Raw genomic sequence first — 15,398 nt, 5'->3', positions numbered from 1 at the left:
TTTGGGGGTTAATAAAAATGAAACACAATAGAATTTCTGGAAATCAGCAAAAGCTGTATTTGTTGGGAAATTTATAGCCATTTATACATATATTGGAAAAGAAGATCTAAAGTGAATGAGCTAAATTTCGCCTTAGACCAAGAGAAAAAGAAAAGCAACTTAAATTCAAACTAAACACAAGTTTTCCACGGCCAGCCAGCAGGAGATCACCACTCTAGACAACAAGATCCATGAGACGACAGAAACCATCAACCAGCTCAAGACCCAGAGGGATTCCATGCTAAGCTTTGCCCGATATCCCTCAGGATTTCATCAGTGACTGGCTTCAGACCGAGTGCTGGGACCTCAAAGCCACGACTGAGGTGGTGGGTAACCGGGAGGAAGAGAGCCAAGTTGAGTTCTACTTCTAGCCCTGGGCTCAGGAGGCTGTGTGCTGGTGTTTCTACTCCAAAATGCAGCCTAGATGGCAAGAATTCGAACAAGCCCTGGGAATCCGGAACACACAGGGCTTCTCCAACAGCTCTGATTTGGCTGCACCAGTTCTTCATTTGGGCCCTTTGCTGCCATTCTCAGTGAACTTACTCAATCACAGAAAAAAAATCGACACATAGTCTCACTCATCTACAACACCTAACCTGAATCTACCCAAGATACCTTACATACCCAGCAAGCACCTCATGGACTAGACAATAGGATGGATGGGGAGGGCGGGGAGGGCATCAAAAGGTGGAAAACAGTAATCTGGACCCAAATGACAATGGTACCATAAAATTCTACTTCCTAAAAGACAGACCAAATGGCTGAACCTTCACTAGACCCTTACAGGAAACACCTGAACCACAAGACACTGGAGAGGGTAGGATCAAGACTAACCTAAATCTTCTACATCTTCCCTCCCTCCCTCTCCCCCTCTCCCCCCTCTCTCTCTCCTCTCTAACTCTTGTATATTAGTTATGTTTAATGGGCACTGACCTGAAACCCCACTACCAGCTTGGGGCTACCATCCACAATGAGCTTTTGATCAGAGAAACCTATAGGGTTTCCCAAAACAATGACAGACTTCTGTCAGAGTACTTGATGACCCACCAAAGGCCAGTGGTAAGACCCTATTGCTGAAGACTCCATATGCAACTGACATGTAAAATGGAATGGCATGGCTGGAAGCCAGGAGACAGTCAGTCCCCAGACAGTCAGCATGTCTAGTGCTGGAAGGTGCTACATGGTGCCTGGGGGAAATAACCAATATCTGTCCAAACAACTCATTGTCTAACCTAATTAGCAACAAATAACCTGATGTGATGCCCACACAAGTGCAATAGTGGCACACAGCCATGGTGGGGAACCAACTGCTCTTGATTTGGCTAACTGATCCCCTCAGTGGTACGAGACCCATAGCTGGAGCTGGGAAACAAGTCAGAACCATACCCAAACATAAACCCACTCTACAATATCAAGCTACCATCAATCATGGGGTATAAGAGGGCCTACACCTATCAAACTCTCTATCAAAAAAGTAATTGTTATCTCAATTTGCCAGGTGCTAACTTACTCTCCGTTGGAGAATCTGCTTCTCTTTTTTCAGATAGTTGCAGATCCTAAGGAGAGAGCTGCCCCAACATACCTCAAAAGGGGCCTGACTGAAACTAAGGACAATTGGTAAAACAAGCACTGAAGCAGACCAAAAATGAACTCAACATGGCTCAGGGAAATTTTGCGGAAGAAGGGGCGGAAAGAATGTCAGAGTCACATGTTGGGTCATGATATGCAGAGACATTTATCGTACCAATAACTGGGCTAACTCCACAATGCACGACCCATTTACATCAACAAGGAGGGTCCATTGGGAGGGGGTAGATCATGGATGAGCCTAAACAATGGTACCAAACTGCCTGTATTTGCTGAAAAGAAAACTAATAAATTAAATTAAAAAACAAAAAGAAAACCATACACCAATATATTTCCCTCAACACATGAAAAAATCCTCAAAAACATTAGCAAATTGATCCAAGTTTGCATAAATCAAATTACACACCACGGGCTGGAGAAGATGGCTTAGTGGTTAAGGTGCTCACCTGAAAAGGCAAAGGATTCCAGTTCGATTCCCCAGGACCAACATAAGCCATATGCACAAGGAGGCGCGTGCATCTGGAGTTTGTAGTGGCTAGAGGTCCTGGCACACCCATTCTCTCTCTCTTAACTCTCTTTACCTTTTTTTTCTCTCTCTCTCTCTTTCTCTCTCTCTCTCTCTCATATATATGTATGTATGTATGCATGTATGTATGTATGTATGTATGTATGTATGTATCTATCTATCTATCTATCTATCTATCTATCTATATATATATATATATACACAAACACTACTCAGTCCTGGTTTGTGTGTGTGTATACATATGTTTGTGTGTGTGTGTGCGCGCGTGTGTATACACCAGGACTAAATAGTGTTTGTTCTAGGTATGCAAGATTGAAAATCTATAACGGCAAAAGACTAAAAACAATAAAGGTTGTTTATATTAGTAGATATAGAAAAGGCTGATAATATCCAATTCCCATGCATAATAAAGCTCAGCAAAGTAGGCATAGAAGTATATTCCCTTGCCTTGGCAAGCAACCTCTACAAATAACCTAGAGCTTACATCACATTGATTAATGCAATACTTGGTATGTTTCCCTAAGATCAGGAAAAGGACAAGGAAGTCTGCTTTTCCAAGTCTATTCACATTGTAGTGGAAGTACTAGTTAGCAATATAAGATAGGAAGGAAATAAAGGGGTCATAGATCAGGAAGGAAGAAATAAAACTTCTTATTTCATAAAAGATCTGATAATTGCTGTAAGACTATTCCAAAGAAAGGACAAAGGAAACTAGAGGAAAGGTGCCGGATAAAAGTTAATATGTACGAGTCAGTTTCTATCTTTTACAACTGGATATAACAAATAGAATATGAAAATGAAGAAAGGAATTCTACTTATATTGGTACAAAAAATAACTATTTACCTATACGTCTAAGAAATAGATTTAAGTCCTCCATGAGAACAATGACAAGAGTCTGGTCAAAGAAATCTAGAATCCTGGTAAATTCTGTGCTTACTGACAAGAAAACGCAATACTGTTATCCTATCAGCTCTCAACTTGATCCATGCATTCAACGCAATCCCAAACAACATCTTATCAAGTTATTTTATAGGCATCTGTAAAATAATAAAGAACAGACAACTACTAGAATACTAATACTGCCCTACTTCAAAACTGAAAGGGCTGAGCACATGGCTTAGCCAATGGAGTGCTTGCCTTATAAACAAGAGGACCCAACTTCAATACTCTGAACATATATATTCAAAACAAGAAAACTAGGCTGGAGCAATGGCTCAGCAGTTAAGATGCTTGCCTGAGAAGCCTAAGGACCCAGGTTCAGTTCCCCAGTACTCACATAAGCCAGATGCACAAAGTGGTATATACATCTGGAGATCATTCATAATAGCTAGAGGCTGTTGCAGAGAAAATGGCAGCCCCTTTCTCTCTCTAGCTGCCTCACTCTCTCTTTCTCTCTAACAAATAAATAAATAAATAAAATAAAATATTTTTTAATAAAAAAAGAAAACTGGGTGCGTTTATAACCCTAGTATTGTGGATGCATAGGCTTGCTGACCAGCCAGTCTTGGTAAGTCCTAGGCCAATGGGAGACCTTGTCTCAAAAGAGAAGATGGCCTCTGGCCTTGAAGTGCATGTACACACATGCACCTGCACACACACACACACACACACACATACACACATTAGGATAAAACTAAATTAATCAAAACAATATGGTATTGGGCAAATACTAGGACAAAATAGGAAGCTGTAAAAATGAGTTAACTCATCTTCCACAAAGGAGCATTGCAATGGACAAATAATGATCTTTTCAACAAAGGGTTGGACAATTGAAATGTAAAAATTATCTAGTCACAGACATTAAACTGCTCACTAAGATTAATTTAAAATAGCTCGTGGGAAGAAAGAGGGAAGGAAGGAAAAATGGCATCCATAGGACTGTCCCTTCTACCCTCTGATTCAGCCACTGGATATTTTGCCAAATGGTGTGGTAATTTCCAGAACACCTTGAGTAGGAGATTGTCAACAGAAATCGCGGCAGTCTTCACTGCCAAGTATTTTTATCACCCCTAAATTAGCTGATAGATCAGTTTACTTTCCTACTTAAAGCCATTCCTTGGTTATTCAGATGGCTTGAGGCAGTCCCTTAATAAGAATATTCTCATCTCTGGGGATATGACAGGCAGATAAGACACATCACTGTTTAAGTGGGCCAGATTATAGTTTAGCCACTAAATTGAAATGTTTTCATTGTCTCAAAGGACCCTGGTATTCAGACTTAGGAACTTTGGGTGAAGAAAAAAAAATTTTTTTTTCTAGAGTTTAAAGTGACTGAGATTTATCCACTAAGTGACTTTAAAGGATACCAAGGATCCTTACCTCATGTGACTTTTACTTACCTTTGTTTGAATGAGATCAGTGTCAGCACTGGGGACAGTGACAGTGGTGTCATCTTAGCTGTATTCAGGACTTCTGCAAGAAAACTGCTACTAGTTGACAACTCAGGGTCATGGTCAGGTCCACATGGGGATGGGAGACAATTCAGCATATCACAGAAAGATGCCTTTGAATGCATCATATTTGACATGCAAGGACACAGGGACGTGGTTTATACTACTTTCATTGCTCTAGTAATTAACTCACTACTATACACTTATATTTCACTGAATATAAAATCTGAATTCTGAATGAAAAAGAAGAAAAACGCCAGCTGCATCGGAAGGGTCAGGATATTTCTGAGACTAAGCATGTGTCTCGCACACGTTCTGAGAATTCATCACGTGTGTCTCTGATGAAACTGGTTAAATCAAAATAGCTTTTGCAATTTGTGAGCGGAGCCGTGCGTTCTGGAGACCGCCTTCCACAGCTCTTTGTCTCGTGGGTTTTAGTGATGTGCAGATCATGACCGTAGGACCCTATGTTAAGCTGATTTATGCTCAGGACAACAGATCGCGACAGGCTAATGCAATGTATGCTTGACTTTGCTTTCTCTCTTCAGCCCTTGAAAGGCATTTCGCATTAGGATGACAGTCTCATTTTTAGCAGACCTTACCCTATCCCTGTTGCTCCTGTACAAATTACCATGAACTTTATGTCTTTAAAGAGCATGCTATCATCTTAGAGCTCTGTGGGTCAGTCTTGATGCGTAGCCCTGGCTGGCCAGGAACTCACTATGTAGATGAGGCTGCCCTTGAGTCTGTAGTGATCCTCCCACTTCAAGTGCACCTGTGATATCACACCCAGGTGTAGGTCAAAGGGTGATACAGGCCTCACTGGTGGCTTGAAACTCAAGGTGTTGGCTGGGCAACACTCCCTCTGGAAGTTATCATCATCTTTTCTCAGCTGTTAAGGACCAGGAAGTCTCCATGTCTTCAAAGCCAGCAATGTAGAATTTCTCTGGCTACTTCTATCACCTCTTTTTCTGGCCAAAAGAGAGAAAAGGCTGTCCAGCTTTAAGGACTGGGTGCACCTTGGTAACCCAGGGTGACCTCCCTATATGGCTTCCTCACTTGAGTCACACCTGTGACTTCCTTTGTCATGTATGGGAAGATGTTCACGGGTTCTACAGATTTGAGGGTGAAAGTCATGGCCATTATACTACATACATATAACACTCCTACTGCATACAATGACTTACTTCAAGGAACTCACTTCTGTGAGGCCTTGCAACATACCTTACAGATGAACCTTTTCAACTATAAGAAGGGAAATGTTGGCATTTTCTTTTCTTTGGTGGGGAGGGGTTCGAGGTAGGGTCTCACTGTAGCCCAGGCTGATGTGGAATTTTCTATGTAGTCTCAGGGTAGCCTCAAACTCCTCCTGCCTCTGCCTCCCAAGTGCTGGGATTAAAGGCGTGCGTATACCTTGTAATCTGTTTTTGTAAAAGAAATATTTTCTGTTTTCCTTTGGTCATCCAGCTTTACAGATGTACTCAGGTTTATATGTTGTACATAATTCATGCTATCTAGATACCGTCTTCGCTGACAAACTTAAAAAATTCATGCTACAGAAATGTATTTCCTAGAGAGCTGTCATTCAAACTACAAAATACGTTTTAAACTTCTTTCAGTTGCTCTGCTTCCTATCACCACCTTTGGATGGTCTTTTTCATTTGCAAACTAAACTTACAACCAGCAAAGCAATATGAGCCTGTTTACTGAGATTGCAAGGCCTGAACACACACGCATTGCTTAGCCTGTGGTGGACTGTAGGACCCGTATTAAGAAAATATGTCTGTCTGTTGCTGTTGTTGGACAAGAGTTTATGTCTCTGTGTTGGATTTCCCCCCCCCCTATTTTCTTCAAAGATGTGAATTTAATGCAAGTGTGGGAGCCAGTTAAACTCTCTCCTCTTGTGGGTGTTCTGGTCCTGCCGCTCCGTACACCGTTCCTTGTAAGGGCAACACTTGCAGGTTTGCACTTGGACTGAGGAGCTGAGCTATATTCGTTTTCTACTTGACTCAGGGGATCAGCTCTGCTCTGCAAAGTCCATTGCATGAAGAAAGCAAATGTTTGCCTTGATTTTTGAATGTACTTTCTAAACGTTTCCTTAAACATATTTTGTTTAATAACGTGGGCCTATGTTTTTTTTCCTAGATGATAGTAAATATTTCCTAGTATTTTCCTCCTCCTTGAGGTCATTTTATATTCTACCCTAACAGGTCATGCCAAAAAATGAATAAAAGTTTAAATGCCAAAATGTGTGTAAAAACTGCTGTCTAAATACTGATGGATTGCACAGTTCAAATAAAAGTTTTCATTAGTTAAAAGAAAAAAAATAGCTCATGGGGCTTTGTAAAATGCAAAAGTATTAAATTCCTTGAAGTAAACTTAATCTATTTTGTGCTGTCGTCACAGAATACCATGGGCTAGGTGACTTAAAACAGCAGAAATTTATTGGTCCTTGTTCAGTGAGCTGTTTTAGCCTATTTTCAGAAGGTACTATATTGCAAGGAGGTGCAGAGAAACCTAAATTTGTTGTTACAATAACCCTCCTTTCATGACCATTCATAAGGGCTTTGGTTAACCATCTTTTAAAGACAAACCACAAGCTAGAGCAAGATCTTTTAAATACATATTTGACAAAAAAAAATTGTGTATAGGACTGTAGAGATAGCTTAGCAGTTAAGGTGCTTGCCTGAGTAGCCAAAGAACTCATGTTCAGTACCCAGACACAGTGCCAAAAGCATGTAATGTGGCACATGCACATGAGCGGAGCAAGCATCTGGAGTTCATTCACAGCAGGCTGAAGGTCCTGACCCATCCATTCTCTCTCCATCTCTCTCCCTCCCTCTCTCTCCACCTTTTTCTCTCAGTCTCAAAATAAAAATTTTATAAAAGTACCTAATGTGGGCTGGAGAGATGGCTTAGCGGTTAAGCGCTTGCCTGTGAAGCCTAAGGACCCTGGTTCGAGGCTTGATTCTCCAGGACCCACGTTAGCCAGATGCACAAGAGGGCACACGTGTCTGGAGTTCATCTGCAGTGGCTGGAGGCCCTGGTGTGCTCTCTCTCTCTCTCTCTCTCTCTCTCTCTCTCTCTCTCTCTTCCTCTTTCTCTCTCTGTCCTTTGCTCTCAAATAAATACATAAAAATAAAAATAAATACTTTTAAAAAAGTACATAATGTATACAAGTTTTTGAAATCTTGGTAAGAAAAAAAATAACCTAAGTAGGAATTGAGCAAAAGATATGAAGAGACAACTTTCCAAAGAAGCATGTGAAAGATGCCCACATCTTATGTCTTTAAAAAATTGCAAATTTAAAATATTATTACTATTTATTAAAAATTACCCTGCTACAAAAAAAACAATAAAAATTTAAAAAAAATTACCCTGCTACAAAATTCCAAGACTCCGACGATGTCAAGTGTGGCTCAAGATGTGACCCAAGAGAAATTCTCTCAAGTTGCTGGTGAGAATACAGAATAGTCACTGTGGAAAATAGTTTGGCAGTTCCTTATAAAAACAAAACTGCATACAATCTAGCAATTTACTTTTTGGCAGCTTTCCAAATGTATTGAAAACTTATGCCCACACAAAAATATACAAATGAATGTTACTATCAGCTTTATTTATAATACTGTAAACTTGGAAGCAACTATAATGGCCTTTCAGCAAGGCAATAGATACATTGTGGTACAAGTACCCAATGGAGTATTATCCTGCAATAAAGAAAACTCTGCTATTAAGCCATGAAGATACACAGGGGAAACTTAAGTACATATTACTAGCTAAAAGAAGCCAGTCTGTATGGGTTATTGACTATACAATTCCAACTATAAAACAATCTGGAAAAGACTAACCTGAACAGACTATAACATCAATGTTTTTCAGGTGATCAGAGGGAAATAGAAAGAATGAAAAATTGAAATTGATTTTGAAGACAGTGCGACTATTGGGCATAACTTTGCAATGGTGAATTCATGGCATTATGCATTTTTTTCAAAAACTATAGAAGTATCCAACAGAAAGAATGACCACAATGTCAAGTACAGATTCATTAACAGTACATCAGTATTGACTCATTAATTATACCAAATGTAACACTGTTAGAGGAAAGGATAAAAGTAAGAAAACTTTATAGGGAAGGGTGGGATGCTGTACTAGTTATTATTCTCATTGTTGCCATCAAGTTCTTAATGCAAGCAACTTAAGGAAGGAAGGGCTTATTTCACTCACAGTTCTTGGGTACCGTTCATCACCGCAGGAAAGTGAGGGAGGCAGGTGCTTGAAGCAGCTTGTCACCTCATGGTCACGTTCAGGCAGTAGAGAACAATGGCCGCTGGGTTTTAGCTCAGTTTCTCCTTTTGATTTAGTGCACGACTCCAACCCAGGAAGGGTGATATGCCATCTGCTCACTTCAGGTAACCGAACTCTAGAAAGCCCCGCACAGACATGCCCGGGGATTTGCTTTCATGGTGATTCTCAATCCTGTCAAGTTGACAGTACTAACCATCACAGGTGGCATACAAAAATACTCTAGTTTTACTCATATTTTCTGTAGTTCAAAAATTACTCTGCAGGGCGTGGTGGCACACATCCTTAATCCCAGCACTTGGAAGACAGAGGTAGGAGCATCACCATGAGTACAAGGCTACCCTGAGACTGAATTCTAAATCAGCTTGGGCTAGAGTAACACCCTACCTCAAAAACAAAACTATATATATATATATATATATATATATATATGTAATCACTTTGAAAAAGTCAATGAAGTTTCAGTACAACTAACTTGTAAAAGCAGTGAGTGTTTTAGAGCTATTTTTCTAAAAAAAAGAAAAAAAAAAGGCCCCGTCCTTAGGGCATATGATGCTTCTGTGAGAAACAAAAAGAGTTCATGTCACAAGATGGTCATACATTTATTTTCTCTGTCTTTCAGTCTTACAGAGACTGCTCATCTTGACTGGGTAATGGATATAGTTTTAAGATGGACCCTTTTACTTTACTGCAGACTTAAAATACCTTTTCCTCCCACAGTATCTTTTGCATCATTTCCAATCAAAAATGATTTCAAATGACTTCAGGTTTTTATTTAAATTAATGAATCCTATGCCCCCCCTCCAAGGCCTTCAACTGGAACGTTAATTGTAAAGGAATTTACCCACCAGTTCTGGGATGTCTGCCTGGCAGATTAGCTAGTGGTTGAATTCTTACTATACATACTCCATCAATTTATGATTCTCCAGACATTTTGACATTATTTTATTCCACTTAAAAGCAATAAGCAATAAGAGAGGGAAAAAATCAAGTCTGCAGAAGGCCCCAAAATTGCTGTTTAAAGTGTCCAAATGCAATTTCAAGAAACAGTTGAGACTGACCAGCTTGGTCTAACCCTGTATCTCAAGCTGCTTCTAAACTTGTCTTTAATCCAATAAACCACAACACAGGGAAGAACTAGACCTTTTCTGTTACATTTCTTCTTATCAATACTAAATGCTACTCAGTTTCATGACACTCCTCAGCACTTTTATCAACCCCAACTTCCTCTTCACCACGTTCCAGCCCGTTGCCAGCCTAAGTTCCTATGTATCAATGTTTTTCAGTAGGGAAATCCAAAGAATGGAATTCTTTAATGAGACCCTTTTCTTGAACATAACATGGAATTTATTCTAAAGTGTATGCCAGCAAATGGCAAAAAGAACAAACAACTAAAAGCAAAACTGCATGGGTGTCGTGTGATTTTCATATCAAGAGAACAATGACCGCATCTTTTAGTGACACTGACTCACTCAGACTTTGTTATGGGTCTGAAGGTGAGCCTCTAGAAACAAATTTATCATTTCAGACTTCTTTTAAACAAGAACTAAATATTAATACATAATACATAATAGTATGGCATTTTCATCCCCTTACTACCCCTGGAAGATAGTGAACTCAACAGCCCTTATAAAAGTGCCATTGAGAGGTGTCGGGTGGAGAGCTCTGTGGATAAATGCTTGTCGTGCAAGGAGAAGGTCCTAAGTTTGGAATCCCAGCACCCCTATAAATACCAGGCAAGCATTCTAGCCCCCTGTGGTCCCAGCACACATGTAAGGTGGAGACAGAATCTTGAAGAAACTAGATTAGCAGAATCAGTAAGTTCTGGCTTCATGTAAGAGTCCCTACCTTCATAGATCAAGAGCATGTTCCAGGAATGGTCCAGGAAGTGAATCTCTGGTCAACACACATGTATGCACACACACACACACGAACTCACACAACAAAGACAAAGAGAAGGGCAAAGGAAGAGTAAGCAATGGGAATGAATCCCTTCTCTTTCAAAAATGATTAAAAAAATGTTCACTCTCAAAACACTAAGATGTAAAATAGGAACTTTGAAATTTTATTGATATATCTCACATACCATAGAACCCACTTCCTTAAAGGGTGCTGTTCAATTTTTCCCACACTCCCCCCATCGTTACCCATCATCACAACCTCACTTTAGGGCATGTTTGCGTTCCCTGAAAGGAACCCTGTGTACTCTAGCAGTCATCACTGCTCACTTAATTGCTCCTGTCATAAGCAATGACCACTTTTACTTCCTGTCTGTCTGCTCTGAATATAGGTACATGTTTTGGTGGGGCATGTTTGTTTGAATTTCTCTGGGACAAATGCTTAGAAATGCAATGGGCATGTCACGTGGTAATTTGCTACCATATGGATGTAGAGTGTTCCTGTATGGCGTCACATATAAGTGGTGAAACCTTAAGACGTGGGGCCTCCTAGGCTGTTTGCACAGGAGGCGCGCTCTTGAGGAGGACAGGGCGTCTCGCCTCCTCCCCCTCTCCTTTGGACCCTGCCTATGTGGTGGAGTTTTTCCGCGAGTTCCCGTCATTGTGTGCGGCTGCACCCCAGGCCCAAAGCAACGAGGCTACTGATCATGAGCTGAATGAAACCTCTGAAACATAATGCAAAAGAAACTTTTCCTCTTTCTAAGCTTATTGTTTCAACTGTATGGTATAACTAAAAGCTGGCCTTTTATGGAAGTACCAAACTATTTTCCAAAGGAATTGTACCATTTGCATTTTCAATAGAAAAGTATGACTCCTATTTTCCCATGTTCAAAACTCACATTCTCAAAAAAAAAAAGTGAAAAAATAAGTAAGGGATGGAGAGATGGCTCAGCAGTTAAAGGCACTTGCTTGCAAAGCCTGAGGAGCTCGATTCTCTGGTACCTGTGTTAAACCTGATGCACAAAGGGGTACTTGTGCCTGGATTTTATTTTCAGTGTCAGGAAGCTCTGGTGTGACCATATTATTTCTCACTCTCTCTCATAAATATTTTCAAAAATGGGTAAAATTAATAAATGTAACTTCTCAAAAGAAAAGAGGAAAGAAGAATGGGAAGGAGGAAGGGAGTAAGTCCAACAATGCTTTGTTGGTTGTAGGGTCATTCTGCTGCTGGATTGAACTATTTGGAATAAGACATATAAACACAAGTTCAATTATGTTCACCACATTTACCTACACCATTAGCCCTTTTCTCAGTAGAATCGTGATCCTAAATATTTTTATGACATATGAAGTGAAAAAAAATGGTAAACAACAGGTTTTATGTATGCACACATGTGTTCACACAAGCATGGAAAGGATCTGTAAGAAATATACCAAGGTCTTTTTTTAAATCTTTATATACAATGAATCTTTAAAAATAACAAATACACAGAGGTTCTTATCCTGCTCTTTTTGCTTATTTATAACTGCCTTCTTTAAAAAAAAATGACCATGTGCATTTTTTAAGACTAAAATCCTCCTGCAAGTAGGCCTTGTAGCACTAATTCTCAACTAACCAAACATTAGAATCTTGCAAATGGTTTACAATGCTATCAACGTATTGGCCTTCCCCTGCTGAACGAATATATATATATAATTTATCTGGGATGGCTGGAATGATTATAATGTGAAATTAGAGTACAAAACTCATCTTGTACCTTCTATACTACACTATCATTTGTTGAAAGGAACAAAAAGCCTTTCTACAAGATGACATTGTCCTGATGTGAGCTTAGTTGAGGTCATTTTATTTATGGTTTGCAAGGTATTATCTTTACTGAATTACATCTGGAGGGCTTTCTGTAGTATCAAGAGGCTACTTCAAGAAACATGTGACGAGGTGTCCCTAACTTTCTCCTGGCAAGTGTCATGGGAAGATCAGCAACATAATGCTGAAACAAAACCATCTGGCACTTAAGGATGCTACACACTGAGTAAGGTGTAGTTTAAGGCACTCTTTAAAATAAAGCTGTCTTTGGCTTAATGGATAATCACAGTTAGACAATGATTTGTCATGCAGTTCCCTGCTGTACAATAATGCAAACTTCGCAGAAATCATATGGAAATGAGGAGAGAGAGAAAAAGAAGGAAGCACGGAAGGCCTCAGTAAGAACATAAACCAGTGAATTCTACATCTCTTGCCTTTCCTTTAATAGATGAAACAAAGCTCCATTGAAAAAATTAATTAAAATAAACTTTATGTAAGAATTACATAACCCTCTCCCACCATCCTTCTTTGTCCTCCTTCCATTGCATCTCTCACTGAAGTTTTTGATTTTGGAATCTACAGCAAAGTAATGGACTTTTTAAATGAAGAACAAAGAAGACAGCTTTATGCATGAGTAATAAAGCAGTGCAATTTTGAGTCTCAAATATAAGATATTTGAGTTCTTTTCAGGCAGATCTACCCCTAAATAATCTGAATACTCTTACCTTAAAAAAATTGGAAGTAGGGGGTTAGAGAGATGGCTTAGCAGCTAAGGCACTTGCCTGCAAAGACAAAGGACCCAGGCTTGAGTCCCCAAGACCCACGTAAGCCAGATGCGCAAAGTGGCACATGCATCTGGAGTTCATTTGCAATGCCTGGCTGCCCTGGCACACTCATTCTTTCTCTCTTTCTATCTCTCTCTCTCTCTCTCTCCCTTCCTCCCTCATTCTCTCTCTCTCATAAATAAATAAACATTTTGAAAATTGGAAGTATATGTTTCATGACAAATCTTATTCATAGTTCCTTTTTATATTTATATTTTTAATTTATTTTCAAGGATAGAGAGAAAGAGAGAGAATGGGTGCTCCAGGGCCTTTTGCCACTGCAAATGAACTCCAGATTCATGTGCTACTTTGTGCATCTGGCTTTATATGGGTAGTGGGGAATTGAATCAGGTTTTGCAAGCAAGCACCTTTAACTACTGAGCCATGTCTCCAGCACTCATAGTTTGTTTTTAGGACCTATAGTGAAGTGAAAACAGCGGGGAATAGATTGATTTGTTTTTTTCCAACAAGAAAGGGAAAGACATTACTGATATTGGACAGCTCTTCTCACATATGTCAGTTTTTTTTAAGGTTTTTAAAAAAAATTTTTGTTCATTTATTTGAGAGCAACAGACAGAGAGAGAAAGAGGTAGATAGAGAGAAAGAGAGAGAATGGGCACACCAGGGCCTCCAGCCACTGCAAACGAACTCCAGACATGTGCGCCCCCCTTGTGCATCTGGCTAACGTGGGTCCTGGGGAATTGAGCCTCGAACCGGGTCCTTAGGTTTCACAGGCAAGCACGTAACCACTAAACTTTCTCTCCAGACCCTCAATTATTTTTAGAAGAATGATTTTCATCTCTTCATCTACAAAACAATTATAGAGTATGGAACAACATAGCAGGTACATGAGACAGCTCAAAATAAATGACATTATTCAAACTTTCAAATTCCTATGTTCCAAGACATGACAAGTATTTAAAGGATGACTGAAAGATGTGGAATATGAGAAATCACATGAAAATGTGATACAGCTATATAAGATGAAGAGTAGAGAACACTTTTCAACAGAGTAGATATTTAATGTTTTCCAATATTATCTCAAAGCTGAGTTTCTCTCACTACTTTCAAAGTACTATCCTATTGAATTATGACAGGACCTTAAGATATTTTTTTCCTCTTCTATCATATCTGTTAGTTTTAATTCTTTAAATAAATGCATACACATTTTCAAACATTTAGACCTATGTGTATCAATATTTTTGTTTGTTCATTGCTAGTTCTTTTACCCTATTATTTCTTTCTATTTAAAACTTCTGCCTTGATGAAGTAGATATTTTGATGATATTTCTTTAATAAACTGTAAATACAAACTTCTTTAGTCTCTTTATACATTTGAATTTTTGTTTAAATTTTTCCTTCACTCATGTTCATTTAGTTGAACATATTAAGTGGAAAGTAGTTTTCCCTCAAATGTCTGGAAATGTGACTCCCTGTGGCATCTTGTTGATGTGAAATTTATTATCATTTCCTGATAGATGGACTATCATTTCTCTAGTTTTTCCACCAATTTTTAAAATGTATATATATTTGATATAAATTTTACCATAATATGATTGGCACATTTTTATCAGATTACTTTCTTCAGAACTGTCTGTTCCTTGAGGTTAAAGATTTTTGGTTTACCATTTTCAAGATTTGGCTTCTCTTAATTTCTCCTTGTAAAGAGAATATTTGTTGTTGTTATTAGACACATTTTGTCATTCTATCTTACATCTCTCTTAACTTTTTTCTTAGTATAATTTGTGTTTTTACTAGTAAGTCCATAATTAATTAACTGAAGAATAACACCCATACAGTAGTATGTTAGAAAACATATTTTTATTGGTCTTCACTAGTTTACTAATAATTATTTGTTTACTACCCAGTATAGTTCATATATTGAATTTATCCTTTCAATTGCTTTATTTTTTATTTAATGATTTCAATTTGTTGTTTTTCAAAGTTGCCTCTTAAAGGGCTGGAGAGGTGACTCAGTGGTTAAAGGTGCTGGTAAAACTATCGCCTAGCCAGTCATGATGTCG

Source organism: Jaculus jaculus, chromosome 2 (genome assembly GCF_020740685.1).
Source record: "Jaculus jaculus isolate mJacJac1 chromosome 2, mJacJac1.mat.Y.cur, whole genome shotgun sequence".
NCBI lineage: Eukaryota > Metazoa > Chordata > Mammalia > Rodentia > Dipodidae > Jaculus > Jaculus jaculus.
This window is presented reverse-complemented; position numbering follows the sequence as displayed.